We start from the raw sequence: 23,970 nt of genomic DNA, 5'->3' as shown, positions 1-23,970 counted from the left end.
TACCGACACTTTCTTATGCCTTCATAACTGACTCTCTTCTATATCTAAAAACACGCACCTCTCTTTCTTCTTATTCTTTTTCTCCTTCTTTTCTGTTCTTCTTTCTTCTTCTCTTTTCTGAGACCAAGAGACCCACCGACACTCTCTCCCACCGACAGACGCATGTTGATTTTTTTTATATAATAATAATATATTAATATAATATATAATAATAACACTTGCTCTTCAATCAATATTCTATCTATCCTTTCTTCCTCCGCATCTTCTTCCTTCCTCTTCCTTTCTTCTTCTTTCCAACTCTTCATTGATTATATAATAATATATATATATATATATATATATATATATAATAACACTTACAGGAAGGCCATTTCATGTTTTATTATAATAATATATATATTTGTAATGGGCTGCTGCAATATGCCTTTATTTTAATAATTTTAATAATAATATATATATTGGCCAGCATGCAACCGTTTAACATTATGGGGTTTCTTTTATTATTTTATCCCTTCCTTTTATTATTTTATTATCTTCTTTTTCCTCCTTTTATTCTTTCTTCTTCTATTATATTTTTCTGCACCGAGTATCTTCCTTCTTCTATTTATTCTTCTTTCTTCTTCTAAGACCGACAGAGAGAGAGTTGAGAAGCAGAAGTTAAGGGAGAAAGAGGAGTTAAGAACCGGAGGTGACCCGGTGGAACCAAGAGAGAGAGAGAGACCGGCGAGAGACCGAACGGAGAGGGAGTGTGATGAGAGAATCCGAGAGAGAGAGAGAGAGAGAGAGAGAGAGGGTTGACCCGTAGCGGACCCGTGACCCGCGGGATCCGTGAAGGGAGAAACCCGACGAACCCGGAAATCCAACCCGGCAGTGACCCGTTTCCGGCAGTGTCTTTCCGGCGACTTTTCTGTCAGCTTTCTCTGTGAAAATCCCTAGGTAATTTCCTGTGATTAAATTGGTTTAACCTTATTGATTTTGAGTGGATGTGATGAGTGATTATTTTATGTTGGATGGAGTGATGGCTGAATGGTGGAGAGAATGGAGAGAATGAGTGCACGTTGGTTAGAAATGAGGAGAGATGAGATGGGTGAAATAATATGAATTAAATAATGTGAGTGGAATAATATGTGTGAATTAAATATTGGTGAGTGGTGTATGAATTAAATATTGGTAAGTGGAATAATATGGAAAATTGATATTTTGGTTTTATTAGAAATATTAGAATTTTTTGTCAGAAAATGGGTTTATGTGTTAATTCTATAATAATAATAATATTAGGTAAAGAGGTTTTATAAATAGAATTAGGATTTGTGGTAAATGATGTTAACACTTTATATGTGTATATTTATAATTATGCAGGTGATAAACTGAGAGACTGTACAAAAAGATTGTGAGTATTCCTTACTCACTCAGAATGATCAAGTGGAGCTTTCTTTAATGTTTTGATATCTGCTTTATTTAATAGTATGCAACTTGTTTGGAGCATATTGTTTGTAATATGACATGTTTTAGTATTAAGGCATAGAGACAGATAGGAAGCTCTGAGAGGGATAGACAACCCAGTTGGTGGGTTTGAAGCTCTAAGGGATAGACATTCTTAGATTTAAGAAAGATAGACATCCTCGGTTTTGAAGCTCTGAGAGAGATAGACAACCCAGTTGGTGGGTTTGAGGCTCTGAGAGAGATAGACATCCATGGATTTAGGAAAGATACACATCCTCGGTTTTGAAGCTCTGAGAGAGATAGACAACCCAGTTGGTGGGTTTGAGGCTCTGAGAGAGATAGACATCCATGGATTTTTGTGGGATTTGAGGCCCTGTGAGAGATAGACAACCCTAGTATGTGGGTTTGGTACTCTGAGAGGGATAGACAACCCAGGACTGAGGCCTTAAGAAAGGACCCTCAGTGAAAAGCCCGTAGAAAGGATAGTGATTCTGGAGTTTGAGTCCTTGGTTTAAGTGTTTATAATGGTCATCATATTGATGCACTACATGTTGTTGCATCGCATATATTTAATTAAATCAGTAATCTTATCATTATTGAAAGCAGTTGATTGACCCATATATTTATGTATGGGCGGTATAGCCCATGTTGCAGGTACGAAAGTGTATGAAGCTCAAGGATAGGAGTTGGTTAGCATTACAAGAATTAGAACTGTTCGTTAATGTAGTTGATGATTGTAGTGATTTCTTGTATCAATTTGGAATGTAATACTTTAATTACATTTGTCACTCAATAAATTCTGATGTATCTTTTTAAAGAGAATAAATTTATATTCCGCTGCGTCAGTTATCTCTGATGTAGTAACGTCACGTGGAAACCGGAGGTTTCTGCTTACGAATTTGCTGGTTCAAATTTGGGGCGTTACAGAGTGCATGTGCTCTAAGCATATTCTAGAGCTGCTATTCTGGATATAAAGTAATTGCATATTGTATAAAGACCATAAGGATAACAAGTTATAATCAAATCTCTCTCTCTCTCTCTCTCTCTCTGTGAATTGCCTAGACAAGCAGACAACAGCAAATGCTCTCATCACTAGTTTTGGTCTGGTGCTACATCACAGATTCAGAATACCTATAAAGTTTTTGATCAACTAATGAACCAAGAAAAAAATGAAAATGTGGACGACAATTGGGTGTGAAGCACGTGGATAATCATCCAAGCCAGAGGACAGTGACTGGATACCACTTCTCTTCAATTTGGAAAACTCTTCACAGGAATCCAACATTACATTAAATTAAGACTCCAAAATAAAATTCAAATTTTGGAATTATGTATGCCACATATTAGTCATAGGACCACAAAAAATCAAGAGTCAAGATATCCGGAAATAAATTACATTGAGGTGGTGAGTGGTAAGGTGGGTTGACAAAATTGCACTACACTCAGATGGCCACTAAAAAATACTTTCACTGAGACCCAAGGGTCAAACATAGTCGAGAATTATGAATAAAGCACAATAGTTGTACTGGGTCTCTCTAATTTATTGTACCAGAAATGCATTTAAAAAAGAGAGGAAAAGAGGTTGCAGCATGATGTGAAGGAACCCCCTCAACCTTACAAGATAAAAGTCATTTATTGCCTAAATGTTTCAAATGCACCAAATCCCAATGGTTCAAGGCCATGATGTCTGCCCTGGTGCACTGCTGTGGTTTTCCTGCCTAAATCATGCTACTGTCTCTCCCGTGCCAATAATAGCTGCTTGTATCCTTCCCTGTGTTAACAAAGAGAATACTCCAAGTAAATCAGAAAATTGAAAATTAAATCCAATGCAGACAAGCATTTATCTGTAGGGAGAGTTGCATTAGGTAGATGAACAAGGTAAAAATTTTACATATGTACAAGCATATACATATATACACCACGCCAACAAATGCTACACAGTCTATATCCTAAAATAATAAATATTACACAAAATCATTAAATGTATCATGATAATATTTTAGATGACATCAGGGTCAGAGAAAGGAGGTTGGAAAAGGTAGAAAACGTATGGAAAACTTAAAAACATAATAAACACTGATGCCACCAAGATCTTTAACAAAGTTCCCGCCCTCAATAAAATTGCATACAATCATCACATGTATTATTTACCCCATCCATCCCTGCCCCCATCCTCAGAGAAACAACCAAGAAAAGAAAGAGGACAGAGGACTACTCTAGTTATCTCTGTCCTCGGTTCACACTACTCACATATTGTTGGTACTGTCAGGGATTAATGTCAAACCTATAAGATCAAAATGCCTTGTTGGTAATGCATGCTATGGCACTTGCAATGTGTAGAAGCAGTTTCAATCAGACGATTGTTAATTGGGTGATAGCGTGCTGAATTTTAATTTGTTTGTTTATCTAGTAGTAATGATGATGGGAAACGTGCTATTTATTCGTATGGGGGTTGTAATCTGAGTCAGTTAACTTAGCTAATCATTGGGTTTGCGATGAAAGAGACTTGTAATGGGTTCTGCTTGTTCTAATGGATATTATTTCGAGGAAAGTTGGAGACTTTTTTAAGTTAATTGAGAAAAATGGAAAATTGGATGTTTTTGGGAATAAAATTTTTCCGAGAATCATAACATTTGGTGCCCTCATACAGAGCACCTAGTATGAATATGTTGTATGTATTAATTTGGGATGATCATGGTTATTCTAATACTGTTCAAATTTGTAATTATTTTCTTGGCGGTACCTCCCTGAAACTAACAACCACTGATGCCTTCAACTATCTCCAGCCTATATTTTCTAACAAACAGATTATGCCATTGTTTTTGGCTCTTGCAGAATATGTACTCATCATGTCACGGCAGCAGTGAAGGAATTATTTAAAGGGCATAACAAATTGAATTCTGGGTTTAACTTGTGGCTTTGCCTACTTTCTTTGCAGATGAAGAAAAAAATGGCCATGAGTTGCTATTTCTGAAGTTTTTGAATTTTTTTGTGTCCTTGCTGCTCATTGTGTAGAAATATAAAAGATATGAAGTTTAATTTGTTAATTCTGTCCAGAATACCTTTTGATAGATGATAAATGCTCATTGTGTAGAAATATAAAAGTTTAAGTTTAATTTTTTATTTTTTGCCTTGTTCTACATAGGTAATCTAATGGGGTTGCATTAGTTAAAAACATGAATAGATTAGCTCTTAACACTCTGTTTTCTTGATTTAATTTATTGCAGCATTTGTTTTGCTACACACAATGGACTCATTTGCTGAGAAGGCACATGGTGAGATCAAGAAGCAGTACATAGTTTTTGATGCAAAGGTTCTGAGCAAGATTCCTAGGGGGCCATTAAAGGATAGGAAGAAGGATTAGAGTGGCAGACTTCATCACCATTTTCAATTAGTTGACAGTGTGTCGTCAAATGTTGTGCTCATTTTTATCCATTGTTGTCTAGGACCCTGTTTTCTTTTATTAGTATTTGTTTTTGCTATATATATATATGGCTCATTTTTAAATGGGTCTATTTGCTGTCGGTTACTTGGTTATTGTGGATGCACTCATGCACTAATCCCCCCACCCCGGCATTTTGAACAAAAAAAAAAAAAAAATTAAATAAATAAATAAATAAATAAAAATTGATGCTTCTTTCTGTTGGAGTTGGAACTTAGAAAAGAGTGAAATTCTGGAAGTTTGCTGTACTTTAATGCTTTCTCTTCCATCATGTCTCCTTCTCCCTTGATTTTTTTCATTTGTTTTTTATTCTTGATCCATTTTGATATATGTAATCTGTTATTATTATTTAAAGGATTTTGGTGTTGGTCATTGTTGGTATCTCTGGAATGCTTTTTGTGGAATGTGAAATTCATGATAAAACTGCACCTAGCAAATTTCACTCTCCAAATCGCATCCAGAAAGCCTTTTTTTTTTATTTATTTTTTTAAAAAAAACACTCACTAATTTAGTGGCGTGTTATATTAGATACGCCACTGAAGTTAGAAATAAAGGCCACTGAAATCAGTGGTGTGTCTAATATAACATGCCACTAATTAGTGGCGTGGCAAAAAGACACGCCACTAAATTCTAATTAGTTGACAATCGGATTAGTGGCATGTTAAAAGCGTCACAAATTACATGCCACTAACAGTTAGTGCGTGTCAAATCACCAGACACCTCACTAAATGTAAGTCACTAAAAACTAGTTTTTTTTTTTTTTTTTTTTTTTTTTTTTTTTTTTTTTTTTTTTTTTGTAGTGATACTTGAACATTACAAGTATCAACCTCACATAGCAACCCATTGAAATCTAAAGTTCTAGTTTGTAACACCCCCAAAATTAGGTAATTATTTTTATTTAACTTGGAGAGTTATTGACAGTTCGTCGAGATCAATTAACTAGTAAATGTCTGGTGGAATTTCTCATAACAACTTATCATAGCGAAAATAATGCGAAAAGTGGAAAAATATGATTCTCAAATTCTGAATATAATTTAACTTTAACATAAGTATCATCAATTACAAACCCAGAGTTTTCCGATATCATTTTTATCTCGAACACCCAAACCTACTACTATGAGCCATTTGCCCCGTCTTCATTGTAGCGAATTTCTCAACTAGATACCGGTAACCTGCTAAACCGCAGACACCGAGGTCTTTAACAGGGAAAGGAAAATACTTAGTACATCTAAAACTTAGTAAATAAATCATTACGAAACTGGTTAAGTAAAAAGTCTTTAAGTGATATAAATAATTTTTGAAATTGTAGACATGAGTTTTCACAAACTAAGTTATATTACCTCCGTTATTATGCCAAGAAAAAATGGTTTAATTTGAAGTAATGTTGGACATAATTCCGTCGACAAATAGTAATATTTTAATGCAAAGAAAAATGTTATACATATATATTTAGCTACCATAGTTATCTTCCGTATGGTCTACCCAGGATACTAACCCCTTCCTGACAAGGTTGACGCTGTTTCGAGGGACTTATAATACAACACCAGTACCCCGCATATGTATGCATGCCGTCATATACTAGCAACCTGACCAAGTCCGACCTTGGGTGGCCCATGCTACTAGTAAAGCTATAATTGTGACCCTCATTCGTAAATGGTTCGCTGATCACCATAACAACCATTTGATCTAAAGCCCATCATAAGATCAAAGTAACCTCTATGATCATAAGGTTAAGCTTGTATAGTAAGCCCATAGCCATTCTAATGCAAGTATCGGTGCACCATATCATACGATGTAAATAATATAGTTTGTTTATTCCAAAATAAGAAGTACTTATCTCGAATCAATTGCAAGAATATTATAGAGAATTAACATGCTCATATCATAAGGTATTATAGGAAAAATGGCATTTATTGACCAAATGTTTAGCGACGACGCACAAGTCGTCACTAATATTCACTTATCAATGAAGACATTGTGGGGTAGTCACTAATGTCACTAAAAATTCTAACATCGGCAACGACTAAAGGTCTTCACTAAAATGTTGTCCCTAGTATTGAAGCGGGACTTTTGTTTTTGTTTTTTCTTTTGTTTTTTTTACGCGCGAGAAGCATTAGTAGCTAGAATTGGGATTATTAGCGACGACTCAGTCGTCACAAATAACATACGCTATTATCGACCACAATAGTCGTCGCTAATACTGAGATATTAGCGACGACTAGTCTACTGTGTGTCATCACTAAAATCATCCATAAATAATATTAATTGAATCTCTCACTCACGAATATTCACCGGCGCACGCGGGGGTCTTTCCCGCATAAACCAAAATTTTCCAAAGAGGAGGGGCGGCATCATCACTGTTTCTCTCGGGTCTTTCTTTCTCTCTCACCTGAAAGTTTCTTATTTTATTGATGCTTCGTTTTACTCTGTTGTACTCCCAAGATAATTGGGAAATTTTCCTATGCATGCATCCTTTTCTCTGGACTGATATCAGAGCTCGGTCAGCATCACCACCGCATAGGACGTTTGCAATCCTATGCCTTTGAATTGGGATTCGGATCTTTTATTGTTTTGAGGTTTTTTGTTTATTTTATTTTATTTTAGTGCTTTGGAATTGCACACGGTTACACGGAATATCAATATTAAAGAATTATTTTACTCTAATATTTTATGTTTATATCCAATATCCATCCTTTTGTTTTTGCTCCTTGCGTTGTCTGTTTTGCCCAGAGGGGATAGTTTATGGGTTATTTTGTTTAGCTGTAGAGTTGGATGGGATTTTGAGGCTCTCAATGGCTTAATTTCAGCTGCACAATGTGATGAATTCTGAAAGTTTCACACTAGACTATGTTATATATATATGTAGTCACATGATTTGGATGATTAAAATAACACTGCATAACTCATCAACAATGGTCAGAAATTGGGTTATTAGAAAGGGGCATATGTAGGTTGATCCTGCAGAGAGAGTTCAGTAGAGTTCACTTGTTTGTACGTGTCCATAAGAACTTAAATTTTAATGTCTAATACGTTTTGGACCCTCTTCAGACATGGGCTAGACACAACCAACACCCACAAGAATCTTTTATCTGTCTTTTCGATTTTTAAAATAAGATAAGAAAAGAAGTAGAATAGGTTTTAAACTTGATTCATATTATAGTTTTGAACTCAAAACATTGTTGTATATATGTTTTATGTAATATACAACAACTTTTTTCCTTTTAGAAAAATTACAATTAAACCTCTTGGCCAAACTGTCAGCAGTTTTGCAACTAGTTCCACGAACTGTCAGTGCTTGGACTCTGTCCCACAAACTACCAAAAATTTTTAAAGTCGAAATATGTCTATAATACCCTTGTCACGTGTCATTTTTTAATTAAAAAAAAATTAAAAAACTAAAAAAGCTACTTTTTTTTTTTTTTTTTTTTTAAAAAAAAAAAGGAAAGAAAAAGAAAAAGAAAATGGGAGCCACCCCATTGGGGAGGGGAGTGGCCACGAGCCATCCCCAAACACCCTTTTTTTTTTTCTTTTTCTTTTTTTCCTTTGATAAAAAAATAAAATATTTTTTTTATTATTTTTTTAATTGAAAAATGACATGTGTAAGGGATATTATAGACATATTTTGATAAAATGAGCATTTTTAAAACTTTTTGATAGTTTGGAGGACCAGAGTTCAAGTGTTAGCAGTTCGTGAAGCTACTTGTAAAACGACCGACAGTTTAGAGGGCTAAATTATAATTTTTTTTATTGGTCAATTTAGGAATTAAACATGTGCTAATTCAAATTACACATATATGTACTTCCACCGAATTGATTGTTGTGTTCCTGTATTTATTTCTGCTTTCTAGCTACCTTGGTTAGTTGGTTCTCCTCTTTGTGCATTTATGTGTCTAGTCATGGTCAACAAGTGAGATCTTTTAAGAAAGTATCTCTTTCCCAAAGTTGATTATTTTTTCAGCACCGCTTCTGCAGTTATATACAATTACCGAGAAGAAGGGGAAAGTACATTTTACCCCCGATGTATTTACTCATTGGTAATTTGACGCCCAATGTTTAAAAATTGGTAGATGACCTTCCTGACGTTTACCATGTGTGTCAATCTGGACCTTCCGTCCACTTAGTCCGGCAAAAGTGACGGAATGAGGGTCACGTGCAACGCACATGACCACTTAAAGGTCAAAGTTCCAAAATTACCTTCAAGTGTTCAAAACGGTGAGTTTGGCCGCATATAACTCCAAAATTTCAAAACACACCGTTTCATTTAACAGAAGCTCGTTCATGAACTCTCCATTGCCTGGCTTCGCAAGCTCTTCGCTTGAGTTCTGTTCCCTACTCCTCCACGTGGACCGTTGCCACGAGATCTTCAAGAAACCGTCCGGCGACATCGCAATTCTCATGGAGCACATGAACCTTGGCACCTTGGACTGCTGCTAGAGACCCACGGGACCTTCTCCGAGCCCAAGCTCGCCGATGTGGCGCTACAAGTTCTTAACGAGCTTAACTACCTCCGATCACAAGATCATTCACTGTGACATTAAACCATCGAATCTTTTGGTCAACAACAAAAGATGCAAGTGAAGATCGCAGACTTCGGAGTCATCAAAATCATGTGCCGAACGTTGGACGCGTGTAACTTCTACGTGGGCACTTGCATGTACATGAGTCCCGAGCGGTTCGACCAGGACACGTACGGCAGGAACTACGACGTACGGGTATACAGGGACGGAGCCAGACATTTTAATGGGAGGAGGCCAAATAATTTTTTTTCTTAAGTAAAAAGAGTTTTTAGAAAAAAAAAAAAAAAAAAAGAAAAAAAAAAAGTAAAGAAAACCGCTGTCCAAAGATTCAGAAAATAAAAATAAAAAATAAAAAAAATAAAATAAAAAATAAAAAAAAAAATAAAAAAGTTTCAGTTATTTTTTCTACACATTTTTAAGAAATTGAGCTTGGTCAAGCTTGTGACTCTTCAAATCCACACATGTCTTCTTCCAATGCACTACTTTACTAAACCCTTTTCGTTTACTTTGAACAAAGCCTCTACAACTTTGTAAAGATCATTCCATCATTACCTTCTTAGGCATATACATTGCTACCTGTGAACTATTAAAGGAAAAAGTTTTGACAATAGTTGAAAAGATGATAAAAGGAAAGGAGGAAAAAAAAAAAAAAAAAAATCTTGCTAGGGGCCAATAAGCAAAAAAAACCCTTAATTTGATTCATCTAAAAAATAAAATACCTTAATTTAATTTTTTTTGTTTTATCTTTAAATTTTTATTTTTTTTTCTTAAGAGTTGAGGGCCCCTGGCGATATATGGGCCTTGTGGCAGACCCTGTTAGAGCTGTACTTGGGTCATTTCCCGTTTCTGCCTCTTGGTCAGAGACCCGACTGGGAGACCCTGATGTTCACGATTTGCTTCGGCGACTCGCCTAGCCTGCCAGAGCACGCGTCAGAGGGGTATCGAAGCTTCATCCAGTGTTGCTTGCAGAAGGAGTTGAGTAAGAGGAGGTGGATGGTGGCTCAGCTCTTCACCCACCCGTTTGTGTGTAAAGATTCGAGATGAGTTCCGGGGTAAGGAAGTTGTGGTCAGAAACATGGTGCTCTGCAAGTGCAACCCGCCACATGCATCACTTTCATTGTTGTCATCCAGACTCTCAGATTGTACACACACGTACAGATTGTACACATAGCCACATGTCCACCCCATGCAAACATGTCCATGACCACCTCCTCAAAACCGCCATTGATAGGTATTAGATCACTGTCAATCCTTCTAGTGCGAACCAGATCAAAGAGTCGCTGACCCACCCCATGCAAACATGTCATGCAACATATATGATCTCCTCTTCTTCTTAACGGGTACACACGTGCAATGGAAGGAAGAAAGAGAAGTAACTTCTTGCTAGTCCCACTCACTACTCTCAACTATCTAGTCCCCAGCAACAACAAAAATGGGAATGAATTCTTGCTTTCACAAATACATCAAATCGTGATCACTATCACTACCTTAACTCCATAACTTCCATATATTCAATGGAATAGCCACGATCAAATTTATCCTGAAAAAAAAAAAATACATTTAGTGGTATATTTTACACAATTAACTAAGGAGTGATATAACTGTACGTATCATCAAAACATGAAGGAAACGTGTAGCAAGTGGCCTCTATTTTGCTTGGGTAAAACATGGGTGAAACAAAGGAGTGTTAATGGCAGGGAAGATGAGCAACGTGGGTAGAATTGAGCATGGGTGAGGTGCCAAGAACATGGGTAACATAATCTTGTTATGGGTACTGTTTTTGTTTTGTATGAGTAGCGTCGTGGTTTTTTTGGTGTCCATTGGTGGTGGTAAAATGGTGAAAACGAAGAGTGGGAGCTTATTTATGTATATGATGGGGTTAATCTGGAGGTGCTTCACTTCAACGAAGACCAGGGCTTCACCTTATGGCAACTCCTGGAGAATATTTCCAGGTTGACAAAGCTCAAATCTATGGTCTTGACAACATGCATGGTGTACGGTCGGATTCCTGTGGCAATAGGAAAATGATATCACGTGTTGATCTTGAATTGAGCGAAAAATATTGTTGACAGTGTTGGCCTCTGTTTTGGTTGGGTAAAACAGGGGTGAACAGAGGAATGTTAATGGCCTCTGGTTTCTCTGGGTTCTAAAATATTACCTTTTGGTTTCACTGTATAAGCATGCGTAATGAACATGTATTCGGTTTTCATTTGTAATAATTTGTTTGATCAAGTTATAACAAACATGTTCTTTCACCATATAAGCATGCGTAATGAACATAAGCATGCGTAATGAACATGTTTGATCAAGTTACCTGGGGGATGCCCATCCATGGCTGATGAACTGAATGTGGATGCATTCTTGGAGCAAGCTCAGTCTTATGACAAAGCTTCTTCTAGCCCAGTTGCTTCTGGTAACGTATGGTGCAAGTGGATTGCAATAGCTGCCACCTCAAAAATAGCTAGCTTTGGATCATCACAACTTTGGTTGAGGTATTAAGATCAGAAGGTCCCGTCACTATTGCTCCGATACAGAAGGTACCAGAGCTTCCATCTCTTGGACAAGCCGGTCGAGAGGCTCTTCTAGCGTCTATCGTGTGAAGAAGAAGCCTCTGCGGCTGATTCTGATGATGGCTTTGTTGGGGCCCACATGCAGTAGGTCAGTGGGTTGGAGCCCTTCTAGGTCGTCGGCTTCGTTAAGACCAAATCCAAGGTCTTGAAAATTTACAGTGATCTGAAGAAGCTGAAGCAGCCGATATCGCCGGGCGTCCAAGGTAGTCGGGGAGTTTCACCACATTCTCTAACTTGGGAGGTCACCACGTGCAAAAAAGGAAAAGAGAAAATGGAGTGTCTGTGAAACGCACCGTTTTGGACTGGGGCAATTTTGGAATGCTGTGGCTTAAAAGTGCACATGACCGTCTTTCTGTCACTTTTGCCGGACTAAGTGGACGGAAGGTCCAGATTGACACACATGGTAAACGTCAGGGGGGTCATCTACCAATTTTTAAACATTGGACGTCAAATTACCAATGGGTGAATACATTGGGGGGTAAAGCGTACTTTCCCCCGAGAAGAATGTACTAGGTTAGAGACGTTGTTTGATTGAAGAAGACCCATTGCAGTCAGTGGCTAGTAAACTAATATAGGAACCTGTCAGAAATTTTGAGGTCGTAAACAATGTTTACCTAAAGCTAAGCTGAAATGTGGAGGCTTTGAGGACTAAAGCTTCGATATAACACTTGTAATATTTCGGTCTCATATTGAGAAAAGATAAAAATAATTCACATAGAGTGAATGGTTTATAAGAGATAGATGAGTGTTAAGTCCCACATTACTTCGTTACTAGGTGAAACTAGGTTTTATAAGGAATTTTAGGAAAACTTTAAAAATTAATTAGTTCTTTTGGGGTGATAGTGCAGATGTGGCTAGCGCTTTTTTTTAGATCGTTACAAATGGTATCAGAGCCACCTAAATTACTAAGGCTTACACTCTAGGCCCCCTAAACTACCAAAATCTTTGAAAAAAAATGTCAATTTTAACGAAATATCCCCATAATATCCCTACCACGTGTCATTTTTTAATTAAAAATTAAAAAAAAAAAAAAAAAAAAAAAAAAAAAAAAAAAAATAAAATTTTATTTCTTATTTCTTATTTCTGTTTTTTTATTTTTATTTTTAAAAAAAATGGGTGTTTGGAGTAACGTTATTTCCCAACTGCGACTTGATCTTCCCGACACCCCTCCGGTCACCGTCCGTTTGCAACGCTATGATGACCGATTTTATAGCCTGGCTCGGTTAGTTTCGATTCGTAATCATCAGCTCGTTGATCTCGATCGAGCTCAAGTTCGCCCCACTCTGGAAAATATCCTCCACCTGAAAGAAAAGCTTGTGATCCTTGAGCCCCAGGTAGCTATTGGTCAACGTTCTGAATGTCAAAATATCAAAAAGAGGAAAATGGATATAAACATCAATGAACAAGCTCACAGTCGTTGATTTCTCCATCAGAAACCAATCGAGGTCTTCCACAACGGTGATAGACTTGCTCGTTGTTTGTAACAAAACAAAATTCAGATTTGAATCATTCATAACCTTTGAAAGATCAATATCATAAATATCGAAGGATAGGAAATTAGTCATGTTCGCGTTCGGATAGGTGGGGACGAGTTCGCCGAGCTGGAGGCTGCATCGTGCCTAGGGCTGGCAAAACGGGTCTACGGGTCAACCCGTGGAGACCCGCGACCCGTTTAAGCTAGATCCAAACACGACCCGTTTATGTTGACGGGTCGAAGCTCCAAACATGACATGACACAGCAATTTCATGGGTCACCCGATACAACCCGTGAAACTCTTTTAGCATAATGGGTCGTATCGGATCGACACGACCCGTTTAACTTAAAAGCGACTTTTTTTTGGGGGGGGTGGGGCCTTGTAATTATACATTTAACTTGAAATACAAGGTAGGAATTACACAAAGATGTCTCACCTAAAGAGATACAATTAAATGAAAAAAAAAAAAATATATATATATATATATATATATATATATATATATATTAAAAAAAAAGGCGATGCCAGTAGGAATAACCTTCAACAACAAATTGTAGAATTTGTAGGCACCATCATCCTGTTTTCATATTCATGTAGAGCCTCAAAGAACAACACATAACACTACTTCCACAGGTCATCGATTCCAAAGGGAAAGTAATACATAGATCTGTAAGCTTGTTGACTATGTGCTTACTTCAAATAAAATGATCTAACAATATTTTAACATAGCTTTGAGACACTCAACCCAGCACCAGATATGCACAGAGACAGAGAGAGAGGTTTCCACGCACAAGTGCACAACTTAGATTACTGAGAGATTTACATGTACAATTTAGATTTCAAAATAACCTCCTCCTCTCGTGTCCTCCGATTGATAACAATTTTTTTTTTTAGTTTAAAAATTTTTGAATTTTTTTGAATTTTTTTGAATTTTTTTTTATTTTTTAATTGAAAAATGACACATGGCAAGGGTATTATGGAGATATTTCGCCAAAATTGGTCTTTTTCAAAGGTTTTAGTAGTTTGGAGGGCCAAAATGCAAACCTTGATAGTTTAAAAGCCATTCAAAGAAAATGTGGTAAATTTTATTTTTCCCATTTTTTTCTTTCTACTTGTAATATGTGTCTAGTCATGGTCAACAAGTGAAATCTTTTGGGAAAGTATCTCTTCCACAAAGTTGATTATTTTTGGGTTAAATACCTTACACCGCTATGTGGTTTAAAACTTTATTTTTTGCTCCCCGAGTTTTCATTTTTATCATAAGAGGTACCTGTGCTATGGGAAAAGAAGGAAATAGTACATCCATTCATTTTTCCATCAAAAACTAACGTCTTGCCATGTCATCGTATACAAGTCGGCATACATGTGCGACACCTGTCCCCAAAGCCATGTCAACGCTGACATGGCTATTATATATATATATATATATAAGGACCTAAAAAAAAAAAAATATATATATATATATATATATATATATATATATATCTAGGAGTGGCTGACCTTTGGGCCACATGGGGTTGGCTGAGCCATCCCAATGCCAATTTTGAGGGTGACCAAAACCACCCCCATTTGGCCTGGGGGTGGTTTGGCTACCCTTAAGAGCCAAAATTATTATTATTATTTTTTTTTTCACTTTTGACCCTGGGGGTGGTTCGCTTTGGGGTATGGTTTGGCCATCCCCAAATTAGTCGATATGAGGGTGGCCAAGCCATTCCCATGGGCCAAAAAAAAAAAAAAAAGTTTTGGCCCATGGATTTTGGCCTTTAGGGGTGGCTGAACCACCCCCAAGCGCCATGGGGGTGGTTCGGCCACCCCCAAGGGCCAAAACCCTTTTTTTTTTTTGTTTTTTTTTTGCCATGGGGTGACTGAACCACCACCCTTGGGGTGGTTCGGCCACCCCAAACAAGCCAAGGAGCCACCCCTCTTCTTTCTCTCTTTTTTTATTTATTTATTTATTTATTCAATTTTATTTTTTTAATTATTTTTTAAAGATTTTTTATTTATTATTTTTTTTATATAGTGCCACATGTCAACCTCAGCGGTTGATACGTGGCGAGCCATTAAAATTTGGATGAAAAATCTAACAGAGGTACCAAATGAGTTTTTACCTTTAATTCAGGTACTACTTATGATATAAAACAAAACTGAAGTATTAAATTTAAAAAAACTTAAAACTCAAGTATCAATGAGGTATTTAACCCAAAAATATATAGTAGCCACGTCAGCGCTGACATGGCTCTAGGGACAGGTGTTACACAAGTACGCTAACACATATAGGATGACATGGCGGGACGTTAATTTAGGACGGAAAAATGAACGAAGGTACCATTTCCGTCTTTTCCCATAGCACAAGTACCTCCTATGATAAAATTGAAAACTCAAAGGGCAAAAAATAAAGTTTGTAAACCACATGAGGCAATTAAGTATTTAACCCTTATTTTTTTTCAATACCTTTTCTGCATTTATATGCAACTACCGACAAGAATGTACTAGGTTAGAGACATTGTTTGATTGAAGAAGACCCACTGCAGTCAATTGCTAGTTAACTAATAGGAACCTGTTAGAAATTTTGAGGTTGTAAACAATGTTTACCTAAAGCTAAGATGAAATGTGGAGGCTTTAAGGATTAAAGCTCGGATATAACACTAATCCCATCAAATCTAGTTTTCAACCTTAGAAGTCATAGAAATTGGTCTGAAACATGGAATTACAAAAAAAAAATGCCAAAGTGAATTTAAAAGATTGGGAAAATGGGTGCAATTCGCTTGGATTAAAGCTTGGATATTGTTTGCACAATTAGTTATGGATGGATAAGCCATCGAAATTGTCATTTTTGAATCATGGTTTTTGTTGCTCATAACTGCCATTTGTATAATTTGCGATATAGCTTTATTTAAAACTAATGCTAATTATACCTTTATTGCCCCGGTCCCTTTGTAGCTTGCTTTATAAACTAGTACCAATACTTTATTTAAACGGACATCAAGATGAATAAGAGTTAGATGCTGGAAACTCATAAATTTGGTGAGAGACATATGTTTAGAGCATATGTTAATCATGTGTCTATTATGTGCAGAAGAGACAGATTGGGGTGGAGCCTAAAGTAATTGACTTTTCTAAGACCTCTCACATAAAGAAAGATGGGTTATTTGTGACTCTGCAATGTGCAGAATGATACGTAAGTAATTTAAATATAATTTTTCCATTATATAATTGACTTGCATAAATTATTTAATTAAAGGTTATGTTGCTTGTGCAAAATTTGATGCTAGAAATGTTAGCTGATGAAGAAGTCTTAAATGAAGAGGAAATATTTACACAAGCTCTTGGCGGGAAACGTTTTGGCCATGGATGGGAAAATATGTCATACCTACCTCATTCTCTTCTTCACATTCGTCCAGGGGTTGTAGAAGGTTCGATGGTACCAGAATGCATGAAATACTTAAGACCTTCTATCCAAAGCATATAAAACTTAGGGTTAAACACTCTTTTGGTACATGTGCTTTCATTTGTATCATATATGGTACATGTACTATGCGAAAAGACAAATATGGTACCTCTAGGGATACAAACAAAGCAAAGCTACCCATGAGCTCGCTCGAGCTCGTGCTTGGCTCGATAAAGCTCGGCTCGTACGTAACTCGGTTATTAAATGAGCTATTCGTGGACACGAAAATATACTCGATTATTAAACGATACAAACCCGTATAAAACTCGGCTCGCTCATTTATATAATACTAAATCTTAGAATTTAGGTGATATACTGATAGGGCATAGTGTATCTTCATTATATAATGTAAATTATGTAATAAACATATGATTAATCATTTATATCAACAAGACAATAACACTTATTTTGTATGACTAGTGACTAATTATGATCTAATTATGTAAATTATAAAATATAATCTAACAATTCATATGAATATAATATAAAGATTCACACACACATACACACACACACACACATATATATATATATAGTCATATAAGGTCTCATAATTCCTAAATTATAACTCATAAGTATACAATTCATAGTAATGTAAACTATACAGATTAGAAACTAGTGGTAACTGGATCACTTTATGACAAATAATTGGTATTTATTTTTTCGAGCTCGACTTGAGCTCTTGATAAATGAGCTCAAGAGCGGCTCGAGCTCGTGATTAATTTAAATGAGCCAAGCTTGGACATGCACTACACGCTCAAGCTCGACTTGTTTACATCTCTAGGTACCTCCGTCCATTTTTTTCGTCCAAACTAATGTTTGGTCATGTCATCTGACAGGTGTCAGTATAATAATGCGACACTTGTCCCCCATATGCAACATCACCTCCACGTCAACACTGACGCGGCTACCAATTTTTTTATTATTATTTTAAGGATTTTTAGTTTAAATATATATATATATATATATATATATATATATATATATATTGAAGGGGTGGCTGGCCACCCCCATCCCCCAAGGCTAGTTTTGGGGGTGGCCAAACCACTCACATGGCCCTTGGGGGTGGTTCGGCAACCTCCAATGGCCAAAATGGGGGTGGCCAAAACCACCCCCATTTGGCTTGGGGGTTTAGGGTTTATGAGTGGTCGAGCCACCTCCATGACCCTTAGGGCTGGTTTGGCCACCCCCAACACTAGCCTTGGGGTGGCCAGCCACACCCAAGTGGCCCAAAAGCCACCCTTTCAATTTTTATTTTTTTATTTTTTTTTTTTTTTAAAAAAAATGTGGCCATGTCAACGCTAACGTTGCATTTGGGGGACATGTGTCGCATTATTACACTAACACCTGTCCGATGACATGGCCAAACGTTAGTTTTAGACGATAAAATGCATGAAGGTACCATATCCATCTTTTCGCATGGTACAAGTACCATCTGTAATACAAATGAAAGTAGAGCAGGCAAAAAATAAAGTTGTCAAACCACAGATACCAAAATTGAGTTTAACCCTAAAACTTAACTAATACTCTAAACACCTAATAACAACATGTTAACATATATCAATGCGATAAATCATGAAATCTAAGGGTGATTTTACCATTTCTTAAAAAAAAAAAAAAAAAAAACAATTTGTTTTAAAGAGATAATAATTTCTCTGGACGTTGGCATGCTAAGAACTTGTAAAAACATGATAAATCATTAGGACATAAAAATGGGCTTAGGACTAAGGCTTACCCCAACGAAGTGAAGAAAACCTCAAAATTCCTCCTTCTCCCTCTAGAAATTCCTTCTCTCAAGAAATGTGGTGAACATGTGCATAGAAGGGGAATTGAGAATGGAGGATGTAGGGAGAGGCTATTTTATAGGGGAAAGTGGATAAGATTGGATTAGTAGGATTTTATCCTCCATAATAGATCGAACGTTCGTGATGTACATCGAATGTTTGTAGAAACGACACAGCGAACGTTTGTCAAGAGCGTTTGAAAATTCCCTTAGAGGATGAGGATAAGGGCCAAGTCAGCCTAGGACAGATAACGAACATTCATGATAGGGTTTCCTCAAATGTTTCAAGGATCATGGCAAAATTTTGAAGTGGTTATAAATTCTGCATAATTGTAAGTAAATACATGTTGTGAATAATTTGTGTGAAGTAAATTTGGTTAAGTCTTGTTTCTTTTAATTTTGTAAAATTTTTGGTATTTAATTTATGTGGGGCAATATACATTTGACATCCTATTAGCTATTAACCTTAACCCATAGAGAAATTTTAGGATTAGGTACCAAAACCCCCCAATTTACAAGACTTAGAGAAAATTTTGGGTTTAGGGCCTCACCTTCATTTACGAAGAAATTCAAAGTTTCATGCCACAAAACTCCTACTTGTAGTTTGAATGTGGTTTGGAATTCTTCTGAACACGAAATCCCTAAAGAGAGAAAAATCGGAAGTGAGGGGGAAAATGTGGGAGAAATGGGTTAAAAATGTGTTTTAAAACTCATTTACGCGTCAAATACAATATTGCGCATTAGAAACAGTTTAAGCTACCGTTCCAACGGGCCTCTCAGTAAATGAATAGGAACCCACTCAAAGGATTTCGTTGGACGTATTAGTGAACGGATCACTCTGTACATTCCGTTCTTCACCGTTTGTTACGCCGTTCAAACACCCTAGCCTAATAAACGACACATTCTGCCTCACCATTGGAACGTACTGTTCGAACGGAGAAAACCTCCCGTTTGAACGCCCATGCAATATACTGCAATTTTCCTAATTTCTAAGGCTTTTTTCACTTTCCAAGTGTTTAAACTTAATTGCTAAATTACTAAGTTCTCCAATTTATTTCTTGGGTGTTACACACCCTATCGTCAATGTCCCCCCAAACTATCAATTATGTTAATGTACCCTTAAACTACCAAAAAAATGTCATGCTCTCCAATTAACAAAAATACCCTTCATTAATTTTAATTTTAATTTTTTTAAAAAAAAAAAAAACAGGGAAACATTCAAGGATCCACCCCCTTAGTTTTTCATTTCTTTTCGTTTGTTCATTATCTTTTTCTTTTCTTTTTTCTTTTTTTTATTTAGTAATTTTCAGTTAGGCCGAACCAACCCCATTTTTTTTCTTTTTTTTTTTAAAAATTTTTAAAACTTTTTGTGAAGTTTTGCTTTTTAATATTTTATAGTCTTTTTTTTTAATATGTTTTTAGTTTTAGACTCTGTTTCTTTTGTCAAATTTAAAAGGATGTTTTTGTCTTATTGAAAATTTTTAAGGGTCATTTATGTCTTTTTATTGGCCTCGGGAGACATTGATATTCTTTGGTAGTTTAGAGAGGACATTGACACAGTTGATAGTTTGAAGAGAATATACGTATTTTCCCTATTAATATTAATGATTGAGGGCATGTTTTTGGCTCCTTAAAGTCCCACATGAGAGTAACACTAAAAGGAAGACTCATGTTCTTATTGAATTCTTCTAAAATTTATGTGGCTTTTAACATCACCATTAGATGCGTGATAAATCACTATTAAATTTTGATCCAATAGTAATTTTAAAAGCCACATTAATTTTAGGAATACTCAATGAAGACATGGATCCTCCTTATAGCATTACTCTCCACATGATTTTGCTTAGGGTCTGTTTAAGCTTGCAATTTCAAAAAGTGCGATTTGAAAAAGTGATTTTTACGTAGTTAAGCATTTGAAAAAATCGCAGTTTGGCCTTTAAAATCGCAGATTAGCTTTTAAAATTCTGCGTTTTAAAAAATGCAGCCGTTTGCCTACGATTTGAAAACGCAGAAATGCAATTCCGAAACGGTTCATTTTCAGCGATTTGGTTTAAAATCTCACTTTTTGTCTACAAAATCGCAATCTCAAACGCAACCTTAGAGTTGGAAGAAAATTCTTCAACTTGGGGTTATAGTTAAGAGCAGGGATGGAACTAAGGAGACCGGTAGGAGCCATGGCCCCCCTCAATTCCAAAAAACAAATAAAAAAATTAGCCTACTGGTCCCTACCAACAAATTTTTTCTGCTTTTGGCCCTTACTTATAAAAGCTTCTAACTCCGTCCCTTGTTAAGTATGTCATCTTTGTATCGAAGAAAATTTCAATAGCCTTTAACTTTGGTTTTACCCATTGATTTACTCCCCTTATCATATTTTTTTTTAGCAACAGAATATTGTTGATGTTTTCTATTTTATTTCACATTTTTTAACAAATATATTGCAAAACAAAACATTGTTTTAAAATTTAGGATTTTTTTTTAAAAAAAAATTGTTTCCAAACAAGGCCTAAATCGTTCAATTAAATGAAACCTTAATCTTTTATATATAAAATATATTTCTTAATTATTTGAAATGCCTTTTATTTTGTTTTAAATAAATCTAATAAGAGAGATCCTACAGATCTAATAGTTGATTTAAAAAAAAAAAAATGATTTGAGATGGACATGAAATGTATTATAGAATATGAAATAACATTTCTCATCTAACAAAACTGAGGTGGCAATGGTAACATTAAAGAATAAGCATTTTTTTTTTCTTAACAAAAGATGGTAAAAGGGGGTGACCGACTGTGACTGTTTTACTTGTACGTGACCACAGTAGCATCTAACCAATGACAGAAGGGTTATAGACGATGAAAAACCGCAAACACTCCCTCAAATCCAATTGAATCATAGTATAACTCAACTTCATCGAGATTTCCATAGCGCGTGCTACACGGAATAATTGGAAAGTGTAAAAAGTGAAGTTATGCTCCGTTTGTTTCGGTGTAAAATAATTTCTGGAAAATGATTTCGGCATTTTCCGGTGTTTGGTAGGGGCGAAAATAATAGTCAACCAGAAAATGATTTCTGTTTGACCAAAAATACTTAGTAAATTTAGGAAAATGATTTACGCTTTTTAAAAGCGTAAATCATTTTCCGAAGACGCCAGACGCATTCGACCCCTATTTAACGATACAGTCGACCATCACAGAAATCTTGTCGGTACCGAAATTCGATAGCTTTCGGGCAATGTCGCTGGAATCCGACGACAGAATCCGGCCATCGTTGCCGGAATCCGGTCGGCCTAGATTTCGGCGACTGTATTCCGGCCATTTGGCCAGCTCTGGCCAAAACGGTCGGATTCCGGCCTTTATCTTAGATTCTGGCTATAGTAGCCGGAATGGTGGAATTCGGTAAAAGTGGCCGAAATCCTGTCGGTTAGTGACGAAATCTCGTCTTCAATAATTTTTATATTATTTTTCATTAATATTTATAAGTTTTGAATAAAAATTGATTTTTATAGGTTAATATGATTGAATAAAAATATTAAAAATATTTATGATTTTCCGTACGCGTCAAACATCGAAAAATGCTTTTGGGAAAAAATATTTTCCAGAAAAATGACTTCTCTAAAGTTATTTTACGACAAAAATCATTTGACGTCGAAACAAACGGAACATTAATATTGCATTTGTAAAAAAGAATCGGTGGCTTTGAAGAAAACTTGTAAATTGTTCACTCTTCATGAATGCTTTTAACGTTCTTGGCAAGCCAGTCAACTGCCAACCGTCAAGAAAAGAAACAGACACAACACGTGGGCACCGCCGCCCCTAAAAGTATGCTGTGGTGGAGCCGTGGAGGGCTCCTTCTCACATGCATGCGCATTCGTCACGCTCTGTTTCATTATTCTCACAACTTGTCGTAACTCGTAACCAACATGGCGGGGCTTACTTGTATGCTGACCTTTCTTCTTCGTGTGTGTGTCTTCTTCAAGGTATGTTAATTCAGAATATTACATTAATATCGGTGAGATAATTAATTGTAAAAGTAATAATAGGGTTAAATATTATCTAGCCTTTTAAATTAACAATCAATTTTTATGGAGCACCATAAACTGACAAGTGTCATGATTTAGTCATTCAAACTGTCAATTTATTATTATTTAACTTCATCCGTTAGTCTTGATCGTTATATTGAATGGAAAATTAAATTTGATCAAAATGTTTTGAAAATATCTTTATTTTGACCGTTAAAAAACTAAAATTACATTTTCTTTTTTATTTTATTTTTAGAAATATATATATATATATATATATAATAATTTGTTAAGAGTAAATTTTTTTTCTTCTACTAATAAACAAATACAAAAAGGTAATTGTGGTTTTATAAAAAATGACTGATAATTGAGAGGGCTAGATAATATTTAACCCATAAAAATTTTATTTGTAACATGAGTAATGTTATCTAGTAAATTTTTATGCGACTGTCATACAACTTAAAGACGTAACAATAAAAATCAATGACTATTAAAAAATAAAATTAAAAATTAATTTTTATTATCATCCCATTCTAATTGTATAACAATTATAGGGTTGTAGTGTCGAGGTGTTGCCAGGCTGTAAGTTGATACCCGGTGGTGGGTGTGGGGACCAAATAGGAATTGTCGTGTAAATAAAGTACCAAGTTTTGAGGGCCATATAGATAAACGAGGCTTACTGCCAAAAAATGAACATGTATTGTCTCCCAGCTGGCTGCTAGAAAAAACTATACTATATATATTTTAGGTTTTTTTATTTTTTTATTTTTTTATTTATTTTAAGGTATCAATTTCTGTATAATGCAATTATCACTTTTAAATATTCGCGTTTATATCACGTGATTACTATTCATATTTGCATAATTATTATGGTTATTATCTGTTAGTTTGAATGGTTAAATTGTTTTTCTAAAAAAAAAATAATAAAAGAATAAAAGAAAAAGAAAGAGAAAGGAATTGGAAAGTGTAAAAAGTGAAGTTAAAGTAGCACGTGTAAAAAGTTTAAAGAGAATGGTATTCTAGGTTTTTTATTTTATTTATTATTGTTTTATAATTTTTTAGTACGGCACTTAAGCCATATTAGTATAATTAGGGAATAGCCAACCCTCAAATGGCAAAATGACGGTGGCCGAAACCACTTTTAATTATTTTTTGATTTTTAAATTTAATTTTTTAATGAAATATATGACACATGACAATAGTATATTATAGGAATATTTCGATAAAAGTGACATTTTTTACACACTTTAGTAATTTAATGAATCACTTTAGCATAC

At 35.6% G+C, this 23,970-nt stretch overlaps 1 long non-coding RNA gene and 1 pseudogene across 1 annotated transcript; both read left to right on the top strand.

Moving 5' to 3' along the window:
• The first annotated feature begins 569 nt into the window (after positions 1 to 569).
• On the top strand, positions 570 to 2,467 carry LOC133877073 (uncharacterized). Its single transcript, XR_009901649.1, has 3 exons — positions 570 to 936; positions 1,360 to 1,390; positions 2,086 to 2,467. It is a non-coding gene; the product is annotated as an uncharacterized LOC133877073 (long non-coding RNA).
• Positions 2,468 to 9,163: 6,696 nt separating this feature from the next.
• LOC133876763 (mitogen-activated protein kinase kinase 9-like) lies at positions 9,164 to 10,446 on the top strand (annotated as a pseudogene).
• The last annotated feature ends 13,524 nt before the right edge of the window (positions 10,447 to 23,970 follow it).

The sequence above is a fragment of the Alnus glutinosa genome, chromosome 9 (genome assembly GCF_958979055.1).
Source record: "Alnus glutinosa chromosome 9, dhAlnGlut1.1, whole genome shotgun sequence".
Classification (NCBI taxonomy): Eukaryota; Viridiplantae; Streptophyta; class Magnoliopsida; order Fagales; family Betulaceae; genus Alnus; species Alnus glutinosa.
The sequence above is the reverse complement of the archived record's forward strand: the minus strand, read 5'-3'. Positions and strand labels throughout refer to the sequence as shown.